We start from the raw sequence: 16,170 nt of genomic DNA on the forward strand, positions 1-16,170 counted from the left end.
CGGATTTATGTAACCCGGCCGGGTCATACCAAAGACTATAAAAATGGGACCCATTGCCTTCCTGCTTGGGGGGTTAGATCACCAAATTATTCCCGAGCGCGGCGCCGCTGCTGCTCACTGCTCAGGCTGTACAGGCTTTTATCCAGCATCAACATGCCATTTTTAGGGTGCGTATTATACATGGGCGCACATATATATATATATACGTATATACCGTTTTTTTCCGTGTATAGTGCGCAAAATTTAACTAATTTATTGTCCTAAAATCTGGGGTGCGCATTATACATGGGTACAAAAAAAGTTTAAATTTTTTATTTTTTTAATTTATTTATTTATTTATTTATTTTAAGTCCCAATGATCGTCACACACGCAGGGAGGCAATGGGTCACATTTTTATAGTCTTTGGTATGGTCTTAACTAGGCTGGATGTAATTTTTTTTGTTGGCGTTGATTTCTCCGACTGCCCGTAAACGCACCACCGCGCTCCGTGCGCGCACGGGAAAGAGGCGGCTCTGTATGGGAGAGACGAAGAGGAATAAAAACACCCTTGGAAACCAAAACTTGCCCCTCGTCGTGACTCGGAGCCGCAACAAATGTTTCGGATTTGTGTAGGGTACATTGTGACAGACAGCAAACGAGCAGATGATCGAGCAAGCGTCTGATACGAGAGCATTGCGGTCGCATGGAGCGTGTTTGAAGTGAACAGCAGAGAAGAAAGGAACAAGGCAAAGTGTTGTGAAATAAAATGCACAGAACGGATGCGCAAGACACGTCAGCTATATAAAGAGCGAGAGTTGTTTTCTTCCTATTAGTTTCAATTCACAGTTTAATTAGCAGTTTCAATCAGCAAATAACAAAATGCGTATTACAGGTAATATTTTACGTATTTCACAACACTTTGCCTTGTTCCTTTGGTCTCTGCTGTTCATCCTAAAACACAAAGGCGCTCTTTAAGCAATGCGACAGTGAGCGCCCGGCGCGCTGCGGTTGCGCGACCGCACAAAATTAAGCTCCCTGCGCAGTGCGCACTGAGGTCCACTTAAATTTTAGAAAGTACATCAGGACTTTAAAAATATCTTCTAAATTTCAGCGACGGCTCTGTCACAATAATCGACCAGCGCGGTGCAGTTGGGCGGTCGGCGGCGCGCTACGGTTGAGCGTTCTCTCTCGCACTCTCTCTCTCTCGCTCTCTCTCGCTCTCGCACACACGCGCACACACGCACACGCGCACACACGCAAACCGGATATTATACGGAGGCCGCCATTACAGATGCGCAGAACGGATGCGCAAGACACGTCAGCTATATAAAGAGCGAGAGTTCAGTTCTCTACCTAAATCCGTATTACAGGTAATATTTTATTTCACAACACTTTGCCTTGTTCCTTTCGTCTCAGCTGTTCACTTCAAACACGCTCCATGCGACCGCAATGCTCTCGTATCAGACGCTTGCTCGATCACCTGCTCGTTTGCTGTCCCGTGCGCGCACGGAGCGCGGTGGTGCGTTTACGGGCAGTCGGAGAAATCAACGCCAACAAAAAAAAATTACATCCAGCCTAGTTAAGACCATACCAAAGACTATAAAAATGGGACCCATTGCCTCCCTGCGTGTGTGACGATCATTGGGACTTAAAAAAAAATAAATAAATAAAAAAAAATCATAAAAATTGGGTGCGTATTATACATGGGTACAGGCTTTTTTCCAGCATCAGCATGCCATTTTTAGGGTGCGTATTATACATGGGGGTGCACTATACACGGAAAAAAACGGTATATATATATATATATATATATATATATACCGTTTTTTTCCGTATATATATACATATCGGCTGGATAGCTCAGTAGGATAGTCGCCAGACTATCAACCAGCGGGACCCGGGTTCGAGACCTGGTCGGGGCGGAGCCATACCATCATCCAGTGTGGGTCTGTGGGCAAGACCCTTGACGATATCGCCTACCTCATAAACATGGTGAGAGATAAAGAATCAAATGAGATGCCGGCTCAGACGTCGCCCGGTCAAACAAGGTCTGCGTCAGGCGTTGGGGGACCAGAACGCCTAGATGAAAAGTGGGCTACTGGAACAAGGCGGAAATGGGCAAGATGTGAGAACCTAACACTGTTGGAGTGCTACTACTCCAGTAAACCAAGTCAGAGAGGATACATGAAGAGAATGTGGGAGCAATGGAAAGTACGATATCCACACTCAACACTAACCACTAAACAACTAGTGACTCAGTGCTCCAATATCCAGAAACGGCAATTGATATCACAACTTGAGATTGACGAGGTACAACACGTATGCCAAGTCAAACGGGAACCCGAATTCCAGGTCAGAGGGGAGTCAACATCAACTGCCCAAGAAATTGGGTACACAGCCCCAAGAGGATATGCAAGCCTGAACAAGACAGCAACTGACCTGAAAGATAAAATCATGACTCGAATGAACAGCGGCCAACCCCGACGCCAACTACAAAGGCTAAGTGAAGCACCACCAGAAAGCCTGGTTGAAGATCTGAATGCAGCACTGAGAGCAATCCCTACAACTACCATCACTGAAACCAATGAGTTGATATACACTTCAGCAACAGTGATCCTGGAGATGCTTGGTTACAAGAGCAATATCAAGCATGAGACCCACCATGGAAAAGAAGGTTGGAGGCTAAGATCAAGACAGTGCGGAGAGACGTGAGCCAACTATCAGAGATCCAGAAAGGTGCAATGAAGAAACCAGCACCCAAGAAGTACAGCCAGATGAACGTACCTGAAGCACTGGAGACTGCCAAACAGAAGCTCCTAGCCCTGTCCAGTCGCCTAAAGAGGCGAGAAAGTGAAGCCAGGCGAATAAACAGGCTCTTCACAACCCAACCAGGAAAAGTGTACTCTCAATGGCAGGGTAACAACAGCAGAACAGACCCACCAAGGCTGGAGACTGAGCAATACTGGAAGGGCATATGGGAGAAGGACACATCACACAACAGTGAGGCACAATGGCTAGTCTCTCTAAGAGAAGACCACAGCAACCACCCTGAGCAGAACCCAGTTACCATCACTGTGGCAGACATCCAAGAGAGAGTCTCAGGTATGAAGAACTGGACAGCACCCGGGCCAGATATGATCCATGCCTACTGGATTAAGAAGCTCACTGCACTCCATGAGCGCCTAGCAGAACAAATGAACCAGCTACTAAAAGTTGGAACTCACCCCGAATGGTTAACTGAAGGACGCACAGTCCTGATCCTGAAGGATCCCACAAAGGGTACAGTCCCATCCAATTATCGGCCAATAACCTGTCTCCCTACAACATGGAAGATCATGTCAGGCATCATAGCGGCTAAGATGTGTACACATGGCTCAATACATGAGCACAACACAGAAAGGCATAGGCAACAATACCAGAGGAGCCAAACACCAGCTGCTGGTTGACGGAACAGTCGCCCGAGACTGCAAGACTCGACACACCAACCTGTGCACTGCCTGGATTGATTACAAGAAAGCCTACGACTCCATGCCACACTCATGGATCACTGAATGCTTGGAACTGTACAACATCAACAGGAACCTGAGAGCCTTCATTGCAAACTCGATGGGACTGTGGAAAACAACCCTTGAGGCCAATTACAAGCCAATTGCACAAGTCTCCATCAAATGTGGCATATACCAAGGAGATGCTCTGTCCCCACTGCTGTTCTGCATAGGTCTGAACCCCCTCAGCCAAATAATCAACAAGACTGGCTACGGATACCGACTCAAAAATGGGGCCACCATCAGTCACCTCCTATACATGGATGACATAAAGTTGTATGCCAAGAGCGAGCGAGACATCGATTCACTGATCCACACAACCAGGATCTACAGCACAGACATTGGAATGTCATTCGGACTAGAGAAGTGCGGTCGCATGGTGACAAAGAGAGGGAAGGTAGTCCATACAGAAGGGGTCTCACTCTCAGAAGGAACAATAACAGACATTGAGGACAGCTACAAGTACCTTGGTATCCAACAAGCAAATGGCAACCTTGATGAAGCCACAAGGAGAGGAGCCACAGCCAAATACCTACAACGAGTAAGTCAAAGTCAAAGTCAAAGTCAGCTTTATTGTCAATCTCTCCACATGTCACAACACACAAAGAGACCGAAATTACGTTTTTCTCTATCCCACGGTGACGAGACACATAACACGCTAGACATACATGTACGCGACACAATATAAAAACAAGAAGGCAAAAATTCAAACAATCAATAGTAAGAGTGATGAATAAATAATAAATAAACAGATAACACAATAAATAACGGAGCCAGCAAGCATAGCGCAAAAGTAAAAAACATCATAAACAAAAAGGCACAAACAATAAATAAGAGTAATAACAAATAATAAATAATAAGAGCCAGTGTGCATTCAGACAGTTCAGACAGTAAAAGTACAGGACGCTACGCAGAACGGGGGAGCGAGTTCAGGATCCTAACAGCCTGGAGCATGCAGCTGTTTGAGAGTCTGGAGGTGCAGGAGCGCAGGCTTCTGTACCTCTTCCCAGAGGGCAGAAGCTCGAACAAAGAGTGAGCGGGGTGACTCGCATCACTCACAATCGTGGTCGCCTTGCGGGTGAGATGGGAGGTGTAAATGTCCTTCAAGGAGGGGAGCGAAGCACCAGCAATCTTACCAGCAGTGTTCACTATGCGCTGCAGGGCCTTCAAGTTGTAGTCAGTGCAGCCGCCACCCCAAACAGCAATACAGCTGGAGAGGACGCTCTCAATGGTGCCGCGGTAAAATGCAGTCATGACGGCCGGAGGAGCGCTCGCTCGCCTGAGTTTCCGCAGGAAGTACAGGCGGCGCTGGCGCTGGGCTTTCTTTGCCAGTGATGCGGTGTTGGTGGACCAGGAGAGATCCTCACTGATGTGCACCCCCAGGAACTTGGCGCTGCTCACTCGCTCCACCACAGCACCGTCGATGGTCAGCGGCAGGTGTTGGGTGTGACCCTTCCGGAAGTCCACAACAATCTCCTTGGTCTTGTCGACGTTCAGCAGGAGGTTGTTGTCCCTGCACCACGTGGTCAGAAGGTCAACCTCCAGCCTGTATTGAGTCTCGTCTCCCTTGGTGATGAGACCCACCAGAGTCGTGTCGTCAGCAAACTTCACGATACGGTTGTCGCTGTAGGTTGAAGTGCAGTCATGCGTCAGGAGGGTGAAGAGCAGCGGACTGAGCACGCAGCCTTGGGGGGCCCCCGTGCTCAGCGTGATGCTGGCGGAGAATTTGTCGCCAACACGTACTACCTGTGGCCTCTGACAGAGGAAGTCCAGTAGCCAGTTGCAGAGGTAGGTACTGAGGCCCAGCGCGTCAAGTTTGCTGATGAGGCGTTGTGGCACAATGGTGTTGAAGGCAGAACTGAAGTCCACAAACAGCAATCTCACATACGAGTCCCTCCTCTCCAGGTGGGTGAGGGCCGAGTGGAGGGCAGAGCAGATGGCATCCTCAGAAGACCGCTTGGCTCGGTACGCGAACTGGAAGGGGTCAGTGGTGGGGGGGAGAACGGATCGGATGTGCTCCATGACAAGCCGCTCAAAGCACTTCATGATGATGGGCGTAAGTGCCACGGGGCGGTAGTCATTGAAGCAGGTCGGAGCGGGTTTCTTCGGCACAGGTACGATGGTGGCAGCTTTGAAACACGACGGGACGATGGCCTGCTGCAGGGAAGTGTTAAAGATGTCCGTGAAGACATCCGTCAGCTCACCAGCGCAGTCCTTCAGCGCCCGACCCGGGATGTTGTCAGGGCCCGCCGCCTTACGGATGTTGATGGCGGCAAGCGCCCTCCTCACGCTGTCGGCGGAGAGGCACAGGGGCAGCTCGTGTGAAGGGGGAGTGGCCTTCAGCGGGCAAGTGCTGTTCTGAGCGTCGAAGCGAGCAAAGAAGCGGTTGAGGTCATTGAGCAGACGGACGTCGCCTTCACAGCTCTGCGGCGCGGGCTTGTAATCCGTGATGGTCTGAATGCCCTGCCAAAGGCTCCGTGCGTCCCTGCTGTCCTTGAAGTGGGCGGTAATTTTGCACGAGAACGCCCTCTTTGCTTCTTTGATGCCCCGGGACAGGTCGGCCCTCGCAGTCCTCAAGCCAGCCTCATCCCCTGCTCTAAAGGCTTTGTCCCTGGCCCTCAGCAGCCTGAAGACAGCCCCTGTCAGCCATGGCTTCCGGTTAGCCCGAGTGACGATGGATTTTGAGAGAGTCACATCATCAATACACTTCCTGATGGAGGAGGAAACAGAGTCAGTATACTCCTCAATGTCTGTCCGATCGTCGCAAGTGGCAGCCCTCCTAAACATGTCCCAGTCAGTCGAGCCAAAGCAGTCACGCAGTGCATCAGAGGCACCCTCAGGCCACACCCGTACCTGCTTGCGAACCGGCCTGGACGCTCTCACCATTTGTCTGTATGCGGGCAAAAGCATAACAGTGATATGGTCAGAAAGTCCAAGATGGGGGAGGGGGGCGGCTTTGAAAGCTCCTTTATGCGAAGAGTAGACCCGGTCCAGGAAGCTGTCGCCACGCGTAGGAAAATTAACATGCTGGTGAAGCCTCGGAAAAACAGACTTCAGGTTAGCATGATTAAAATCCCCAGCGAAGATGGTGAAACCGTCAGGGTGCGCTGTCTCTTGTTCACTGACAGCCTGGTACAGTTCACTAAGAGCCGCGACCCTGTCGCCTTCGATGTTGGAAGGCGGGATGTAAACCGCGACTAGCAGAATCGCGGTAAATTCCCTTGGCAGGTAAAAAGGACAGCACTTAATGATCATGAACTCCGCCAGTGGCGAGCAGTGCTTGCATACCACTACAGAGTCCCGGCACCATTCGTCACGGATGTAGACGCATATTCCACCTCCACGAGATTTCCCCCCTTGTACAATGGCCCGGTCCGCCCGATAGCACGCTAGCCGCTCCAGATGTACGGCAGAGTCCGGAATGTTGACAGTCAACCAAGTCTCAGTGAACACGAGCACACAGCAGTCCCGCACCGTCCGGTTTGTAGATTGCAGCAGGCGAATGTAATCCATTTTGTTGTCCAGCGATCGAACATTCGCCAGAAGAATGGAAGGCACGGCCGGGCGAGCAGGGCTGGCCGCCAGCCTGGCCCGGACGCCCCCGCGTTTGCCCCTCTTCAGCCTCCTCGCACACCGCTTACGACGCTTCCCAACCGGGGGAGGAAGTAAGGCAAGTCCTCAGAAGTCAGCTAAATGGCAAGAACAAGATCCGGGCAATAAACAGCTACGCCCTCCCAGTCATCAGATACCCTGCAGGAATAATAAGCTGGCCAAAGGAAGAGACGCAGACCACAGATGTCAAGACACGGAAGCTCCTAACCATGCACGGAGGGTTCCACCCTAAGTCCAGCACCCTGAGACTGTACACTAGCCGTAAAGAAGGAGGCCGAGGACTACTGAGTGTGAGAGCCACTGTTCGGGATGAAACAGCCAAGATCCATGAGTACATCAAGGAAAAGGCCCGAACGGATGACGTGCTCAGTGAATGTCTCAGACAATGGCAAACAGAGGAAGAGTGGCTAGAGACACCATCATGGGAGGACAAACCCCTACATGGGATGTACCATCGGCAGATAAGTGAAGTGGCTGACATCAAGAAATCCTACCAATGGCTGGAAAAAGCTGGACTGAAGGACAGCACAGAGGCACTCATCATGGCTGCACAGGAACAGGCTCTGAACACCAGAGCAATAGAGGCCAAGATCTACCACACCAGACAAGACCCAAGGTGTAGGCTGTGCAAAGAGGCCCCTGAGACAGTCCAGCACATAACAGCAGGGTGTAAGATGCTAGCAGGGAAAGCATACATGGAACGTCATAACCAAGTGGCTGGCATAGTGTACAGGAACATCTGTGCAGAGTATGGACTGGAAGCCCCAAGTTCAAAGTGGGAAGCACCCCCTAAGGTGGCAGAGAACGGGCAAGCCAAGATCCTGTGGGACTTCCAGATCCAGACTGACAAGATGGTGATGGCGAACCAACCGGACATTGTGGTGGTGGACAAACAGCAGAAGAAGGCCGTTGTAGTGGATATAGCAATACCAAGCGATGGCAACGTCAGGAAAAAAGAACTTGAGACGCTAGAGAAATACCAGGGCCTCAAAGAAGAGCTTGAGAAGGCCTGGAAAGTGAAGGCCTCGGTGGTGCCCGTGGTCATTGGGGCACTTGGGGCAGTGACCCCCAAACTGGAGGAGTGGCTACAACAGATTCCAGGAACAACATCAGACATCTCAGTCCACAAGAGTGCAGTGCTAGAAACAGCCAAAATACTGCGCAGAACCCTCAAGCTCCCAGGCCTCTGGTAGAGGACCCGAGCTTGGAGTGGGAGACCACCCGCGGAGGGTGAGAGGGGAATTTTTTATATATATATAAAATTATATATTTTTTTAGTGGGTAGATCTTTGTGACTTGGTCATTTCAAAAGTAACTTGCAAGCTGAAAAAGTTTGGGCACCCCTGGTTTAGATAAACAGTGTCAACAAGAGGAACGGGTGACAGTGATTGTGCTAATTGCGCGACACGGAGAAACAGGGAGGGTGAGGCAAGAGCGAAGACCCGGGACAGAGACGTGATCGGATACCATGACAACCAACAGACAACAAAACACGGAATGCCACATACACGGGACTAGCAGGTGACAGTGGGTGACAAATACGCCCATTCGCGGGGCGATCGGCGCAACCGAAGAACGGAGACGTGATAGTGCCCAGAGTCGTAGCCAAGCTAGGGCGAGTTGAAAAAAATCGAGCTTTTTCGATTCTTCATTTTCATGCCGTTTTTCTCTTTCGGTCTTGCGCGAATGTGCTTGCGCTATTCTATGTGCGCGATGTTATCCATTCACCGTTTGCCTCCCGGACCCGGATGTTGTTTTAGCGATCAGCGAACGGCCTGGGTGATGTTAGATTTTTTTTCCTGTGGGCGTGCGCCCCTACTGGAAAAATTCCTGGCTACGCCTCTGATAGTGCCCATGAGGAAGAGCGGTTCGGGAAGTTGATGGATAATAATAATGATAAAGGTTCCTATTCCATATGCCCAAATACATTTTTTGGCTGAGGGAAAAGATTTTGAGTACACTATTAAGCACCCATTCAGAACCACTTTTGAGTATACTGTTAAGCACCCATTCATAGTGGTTTTATAACCAACCGTGCCTTATTCAAAGGGTCTATAGCACCAAATGAGCGCCAAATGGTCTTGGCTTAGGCTAAGGTTCACTTTCTAAAGAACTCTGTCAGGTTTATTTCAATGACTGAATAACTATTAAGAGAAGAGCAACAGCAAACAAACCACAAGTGAGACAGAATATTAAGTCTTTTCTCGCGAGGAGAACGATAGAGAGAGGAAACTCGGTTACAATCTCCATCAATTCTGAGTTCTCCCTCCACGTGCTCCTCTATTTAATGTTTTGGTTGCCCTGGTTACAGAGGCGTTGCTACACTAAAGGGAGGGAAGATTGTGTCTGTAGCAACGTTGATTAGCTAAGGAATGTAGTGTGGTGTGAATTAGCACTTCATTGTCGGCCCGTGACCCCCGCAGAGTTTGTCCATCTGTTCTTCTCTAGTTGTTGGCTGAGTCGTCCTCGAGTGTGATCAGATAACTTGAATTGCCGCTTTTCCTGTGGAACAATGCAACTAAACCTTGGCTAGACTTTATCTACTTAGTAAATTAACACGCAATAACCAGAGTGACTTGTCCTAAACACTTGAACAAGACTTGAGTAAATATGGGATAACTTGTACGCAACCACTTCAAACTGTGTTTAACACTTAACAAAGAAAAACAGTTCTGATCAACAACAATCTATGAACCAAACCTACAGTTAACTACCGTTTTTTTCCGTGTATAGTGCGCCCCCATGTATAGTACGCACCCCTAACAATGGCATGCTGATGCTGGAAAAAAGCTTGTACCCATGTATAATACGCACCCAATTTTTATGAATTTTTTTAAAAAAAATTTAAATTTTTTTTTTTTTTTTTTTTTTTAAGTCCCAAAGATCGTCACACACGCAGGGAGGCAATGGGTCCCATTTTTAAAGTCTTTGGTATGGTCTTAACTAGGCTGGATGTCATTTTTTTTGTTGGCGTTGATTTCTCCGACTGCCCCTAAACGCACCACCGCGCTCCGTGCGCAGGGGAATGAGGCGGCTCTGTATGGGAGATACGTTGAAGAGGAATAAAAACAACCTTGGAAACCAAAACTTGCCCCTCGTCGTGACTCGGAGCCGCAAGAAATGTTTTGGATTTGTGTAGGGTACATTGTGACAGACGGCAAACTAGCAGGTGATCGAGCGAGCGTCTGATACAAGAGCATTGCGGTCGTATGGAGCGTGCTTGAAATGAACAGCAGAGACGAAAGGAACAAGGCAAAGTGTTGTGAAATAAAATATTACCTGTAATACGCATTTTGTTATTTGCTGATTGAAACTGCTAATTAAACTGTGAATTGAAACTAATAGGTGGAGAACTGAACTCTCGCTCTTTATATAGCTGACGTGTCTTGCACAACCGTTCTGCGCATCTGTAATGGCGGCCTCCGTATGACGTCCGGTCCGCGATGGAGATTAAAAAACAAACAATATTTGACAATAACACACCATCGAGGATTGCACCATCGCATCAAACGATGTGTCGTCAATTATGAATTTTACTAAGTGTGTTGGGCAGGATGGCTGAATGCGATGCGCGATTGACAACAAACAAGAAGAAAGGTGAGTTTTATTTCGGGGGAGATTTGTCATGTCTCGTCCCCAGTTTTGCTATGTGTCTAGGTTGCCATAGTTTCTGTTCGTGTCACCCCGCTCTTCCTGTGTCACCTCAATCGATGTAACGTGTTTTGTATTTAAGTCCTGTCTGCCCCTCGCTCACCGTTGGATCATTGCATGTGTTACTGTCATTCTGTTCCTGTCTTTGGTAATGTCACCCTGTCTTTTTGTTCCACGACTTTGTCGGTCAGTCCTGTTGTTGGTTTTGTTGTACCATGACTTTATTTAAAAAAAAAAAAAAAAAAATTAAAAATTTTTTTCTTTGTACCCATGTATAATACGCACCCCAGATTTTAGGAAAATAAATTAGTAAAATATTGCGCACTATACACGGGAAAAAACGGTAAAAGGAATGGAGTTTCTTTCAACCAAATAAGAACATTTCGCCTATGCAAATAAGCTCTGCTCATTGCTAGTGAAGGCCTCTTACAGGAACAAAAACACACAGCTAACATGAGGACAGGAAGGATACAATCCACAGGGATCAAAAGAAATCCCTGTCACTAAAGAGAAAGAACCTAGATGAAAGGAAAGCCATAAACTCATAAATGACAAGGCTTTACTTAAATTATTCCAACAAACTCCAAGGTACTATGTAAAATAACGGGTGCTATAGGGCTTTCTGAAAAACCTACCTACCTACCTACCTACCTACCTACCTACCTACCTACCTACCTACCTACCTACCTACCTACCTACCTACCTACCTACCTACCTGTCTGTCTGTCTGTCTATCCATCTATCTTGGCCTACAACATCTTAAAGTCAAAGTCTGCTTTATTGTCAATTTCTTCACATGCCAAGACACACAAAGAAATCGAAATAACGTTCCCACTATCCCACGGCGACAAGACATACTACACAAAACACATACAAGTAAACAACACAAAAAAAATAAAAACAAGAAGGCACAAACAATGAATAGATAAAAGTAATGAATAAATAATAAATAAACAAATAACACAATAAATAAGAGGAGCAAAAATGGAGCAAGTGTGCATACAGCCGACAGTCAGAATATAGCGCAAAAGTCCAGGACGCTACGCAGAAGGGGGGAGAGAGTTCAGGAGCATAACAGCCTGGAGAATGAAGCTCTTGGTGAGTCTGGTGGTGCGGGACCGCAGGCTCCTGTACCTCTTCCCAGAGGGCAGAAGATCAAACAAAGAGTGAGCGGGGTGACTCACATCACTCACAATCGTGGTCGCCTTGCGGGTGAGATGGGAGGCGTAAATGTCCTTCAGGGAGGGGAGTGAAGCACCAATAATCTTACCAGCCGTGTTCACTGTGCGCTGCAGGGCCTTCATGTTGTATTCAGTGCAGCTACCACCCCAGACAGCGATACAACTGGAAAGGACGCTCTCAATGGTGCCACGGTAGAATGTAGCCATGACGGCCAGAGGAGCACTTGCTCGCCTGAGTTTCCGCAGGAAGTACAGGCGGCGCTGATCTTTCTTTGCCAGTGATGCGGTGTTGGCGGACCAGGAGAGGTCCTCACTGATGTGCACCCCAAGGAATCTGGTGCTGCTCACTCTCTCCACCACAGTACCGTCGATGGTCAGCGGCAGGTGTTCAGCAGGAGGTTGTTGTCCCTGCACCACGTGGTCAGAAGGTCAATCTCCAGCCTGTATTGAGTCTCGTCTCCCTTGGTGATGAGACCCACCAGAGTCGTGTCGTCAGCAAACTTCACTATACGGTTATCGCTGTAGGTTGCAGTGCAGTCATGCGTCAGGAGGGTGAAGAGCAGCGGACTGAGCACACAGCCTTGGGGGGCCCCCGTGCTCAGCGTGATGCTGGCGGAGATTTTGTCGCCAACACGTACTACCTGTGGCCTCTGACAGAGGAAGTCCAGTAGCCAGTTGCAGAGGTAGGTACTGAGGCCCAGCGTGTCAAGTTTGCTGATGAGGCGTTGTGGCACATTGGTGTTGAAGGCAGAACTGAAGTCCACAAACAGCAATCTCACATACGAGTCCCTTCTCTCCAGGTGGGTGAGGGCCGAGTGGAGGGCAGAGCAGATGGCATCCTCAGAGGACCGTTTGGCTCGGTACGCAAACTGGAAAGGGTCAATGGTGGGGGGGAGAACGGATCGGATGTGCTCCATGACAAGCCGCTCAAAGCACTTCATGATGATAGGCGTAAGTGCTATGGGGCGGTAGTCATTGAAGCAGGACGGAGCGGGTTTCTTCGGCACAGGTACGATGGTGGCAGTTTTGAAACATGACTGGACGATGGCCTGCTGCAGGGAAGTGTTAAAGATGTCTGTGAAGACATCCGTCAGCTCACCAGCGCAGTCCTTCAGCGCTCGACCCGGGATGTTGTCAGGGCCCACCGCCTTACGGTTATCGGTTACGGTTGATAAAGCTGGTTTTAAAAATTATGCGCTTTACACTTTACAGAAAAACAACTTAACCCGAAATGAGAGAGAGAAAGAGAGCAAGAGAAAGAAAGAGTAGAAGGAAGAAGCAGGAAAGGAAAGAGTAAAATATTGAACATCCGGGTGAAGAATCGTTATCAATTTTTGGAAACGCCTTTTTGCTCTGGGCTGATGCAAAACTGAAAATTTAACAAGGGACTAACATAAAATGCAAACTTAAAGTATCCTCATAGTACTCTCTCAGGTTTCTACTCTCATATTCTGACAGAGGAAGTCCAGTAGCCAGTTGCAGAGGTAGGTACTGAGGCCCAGCTTGTCGAGTTCGCAGATGAGTCGTTGTGGCACAATGGTGTTGAAGGCAGAACTGAAGTCCACAAACAGCAATCTCACGTACGAGTCCCTTCTCTCCAGGTGGGTGAGGGCCGAGTGGAGGGCAGAGCAGATGGCATTCTCAGAGGACCGTTTGGCTTGGTACGCAAACTGGAAGGGGTCTATGGTGGGGGGGAGAACGGATCTGATGTGCTTCATGACAAGCCGTCAAAGCACTTCATGATGATGGGCGTCAGTGCCACGGGGCGGTAGTTATTAAAGCAGGCCAGAGCAGGTTTCTTCGGCAAAGGTACGATGGTAGCAGCCTTGAAACATGAAGGGACGATGGCCTGCTGCAGGGAAATGGTAAAGATGTCCATGAAGACACCCATCAGCTCCCCAGCGCGGTCCTTCAGTGCTCGACCTGGGATGTTGTCAGGGCCCGCCGCCTTACGGGTGTTGATAGCGGCAAGCGCCCTCCTCACGCTGTCGGCAGAGAGGCACAGGGGCTGCTTGTGTGGAGGGGGAGTGGTCTCAGCGGGCAAGTGCTGTTCTGAGCGTCGAAGCGAGCAAAGAAGCGGTTAAGATCGTTGAGCAGATGGACGTTGCCCTCACAGCTCTGCGGCGCGGGCTTGTAGTCCGTGATGGTCTGAATGCCCTGGCAAAGGCTCCGTGCGTCCCTGTTGTCCTTGAAGTGGGCGGTAATCTTGCAAGAAAACGCCCTTTTCGCTTCCTTGACGCCACGGGACAGGTCGGCCCTCGCTGTCAGCCATGGCTTCCAGTTAGCTCGAGTGACAATGGATTTCGAGAGTCACATCATCAATGCACTTCGTGATGTAAGAGGAAACAGAGTCAGTATACTCCTCTATGTCTGTCAGATCGTTGCAAGTGGCCGCCCGCTTAATTATGTCCTAGTCAGTAGTGCCAAAGCATTCACGAAGCGCATCAGAGGCACCCTCAGACCACACCCGCACCCGCTTGCGAACCGGTCTGGATGCTTTCAGCATTTGTCTGTATGCGGGCAAAAGCATAACAGTGAGATGGTCAGAAAGTCCAAGATGGGGGAGGTGCTTTGAAAGCTCCTTAATGTGTAGAGTAGACCAGGTCCAGCTGTCACCGCGTGTTGGAAAATTAACATGCTGGTGAAGCCTCGGAAAAACAGACTTCAGGTTAGCACGATTAAAGTCCCCAGCGAAGATGGTGAAACCGTCAGGGTGTGCCGTCTGTTGTTCACTGACAGCCTGGTACAGTTCAGTAAGAGCCGCGATCCTGTCGCCTTCGATGTTGGAAGGCGGGATGTACGTATACCGCGACTAGCAGAATCGCAGTAAATTCCGTCGGCAGGTAAAAAGGACGGCACTTAATGATCACAAACTCCGCCAGTGGCGAGCAGTGCTTGCATACCACTACAGAGTCCCGGCACCATTCGTCACGGATGAAGACGCATATTCCACCTCCTCGCGATCTTCCCCCTCTTACAATGGCACGGTCCGCCCGATAACACGCTAATAATAATAATAATAATAATAATAGATTATATTAATCATACGATGAAGATATTCTGCAAACCCTAACAATATTTATAACGCACTTTACATTCGGGGGAATCTCAAAGTGCTACATAGCAGATAAAAAAACAAGAAAACAAAACAAGGACAAGTTTAAAACAACTGGACGACAACCAAGATATGAGAGAAATTACTGAAATGCTAAGATAAAGAGGTAAGTTTTAAGTCCAGTTTTGAAAGAGTCAGTGGATTGGGGTGCTCTTAGCTGGTCGGGGAGGGAGTTCCACAGTGTAGGGGCTGTATGGCAGAAGGCCCGGTCGCCCATGGTGCGCAGCTTGGTTTTAGGAACGTGGAAAAGGTGTGAATTGGATGAGGGGAGGCTTCGGGTGGCAGGTTTTGCTAGCCTCTCCAGAAGCACAGCAGAGTCCGGAATGTTGACAGTCAACCAAGTCTCAGTGGACACGAGCACACAGCAGTTACGCACTGTCCAGTTCGTAGATCTCAGCAGGCGAATGTAATCCATTTTGTTGTCCAGCGATCGAACATTCGCCAGAAGAATGGAAGGCATGGCCGGGGGAGCTGGGTTGGCCGCCAGCCTGGCCCGGACGCCTCCACGCTTGCCCCTCTTCTGCCTCCTCGCACACCGCTTCCAACGCTTTCCATCCGGGGGAGGAATAACAGGCGAGTCCGGCGACGTTTCAGGACGGAGCAGTCCGAGCTCCTTTAATGTCTCCTAAATGTTGAACAGAGGGTGTGATTTACCGAAGTCAAATTCCTTGTTTGGCACGCTCAAACATGGCGAAAACTCTTGGATCTTGAATCAAAGTCTAAAACGCCACAAAACTCACTTTCGCCGATGTTGAGCAGAACCTGCCTGCATTACATGTAGCACGACTTAGTACGACGAGACGAACACATAAAACTGTCGGACAAACACTCATTAAACGAACAAAACGCCGTACGGGCGGGACAGAGAGAGGTCGCTGCGTGTGCATGGGCTGCCATCTTGATCTTGAGCACTTTTTTTTTAAATTGTAGTTTTGAAGTGCAGACCTAAACATATGGTATATGTTGTCCTCCCCCACTTGTGAAAAGGAGGCTTAATGGCTTGTGTTTTTTCTCATTTTGTTTATTTTGATTGTATTCACCCTCTAGAGGGGAGAGGGACACCGTGCAGCAATTTGATGCTAATGA

The sequence above is a fragment of the Syngnathus typhle genome, linkage group LG6 (assembly GCF_033458585.1).
Source record: "Syngnathus typhle isolate RoL2023-S1 ecotype Sweden linkage group LG6, RoL_Styp_1.0, whole genome shotgun sequence".
In the NCBI taxonomy this organism is placed as follows: Eukaryota; Metazoa; Chordata; class Actinopteri; order Syngnathiformes; family Syngnathidae; genus Syngnathus; species Syngnathus typhle.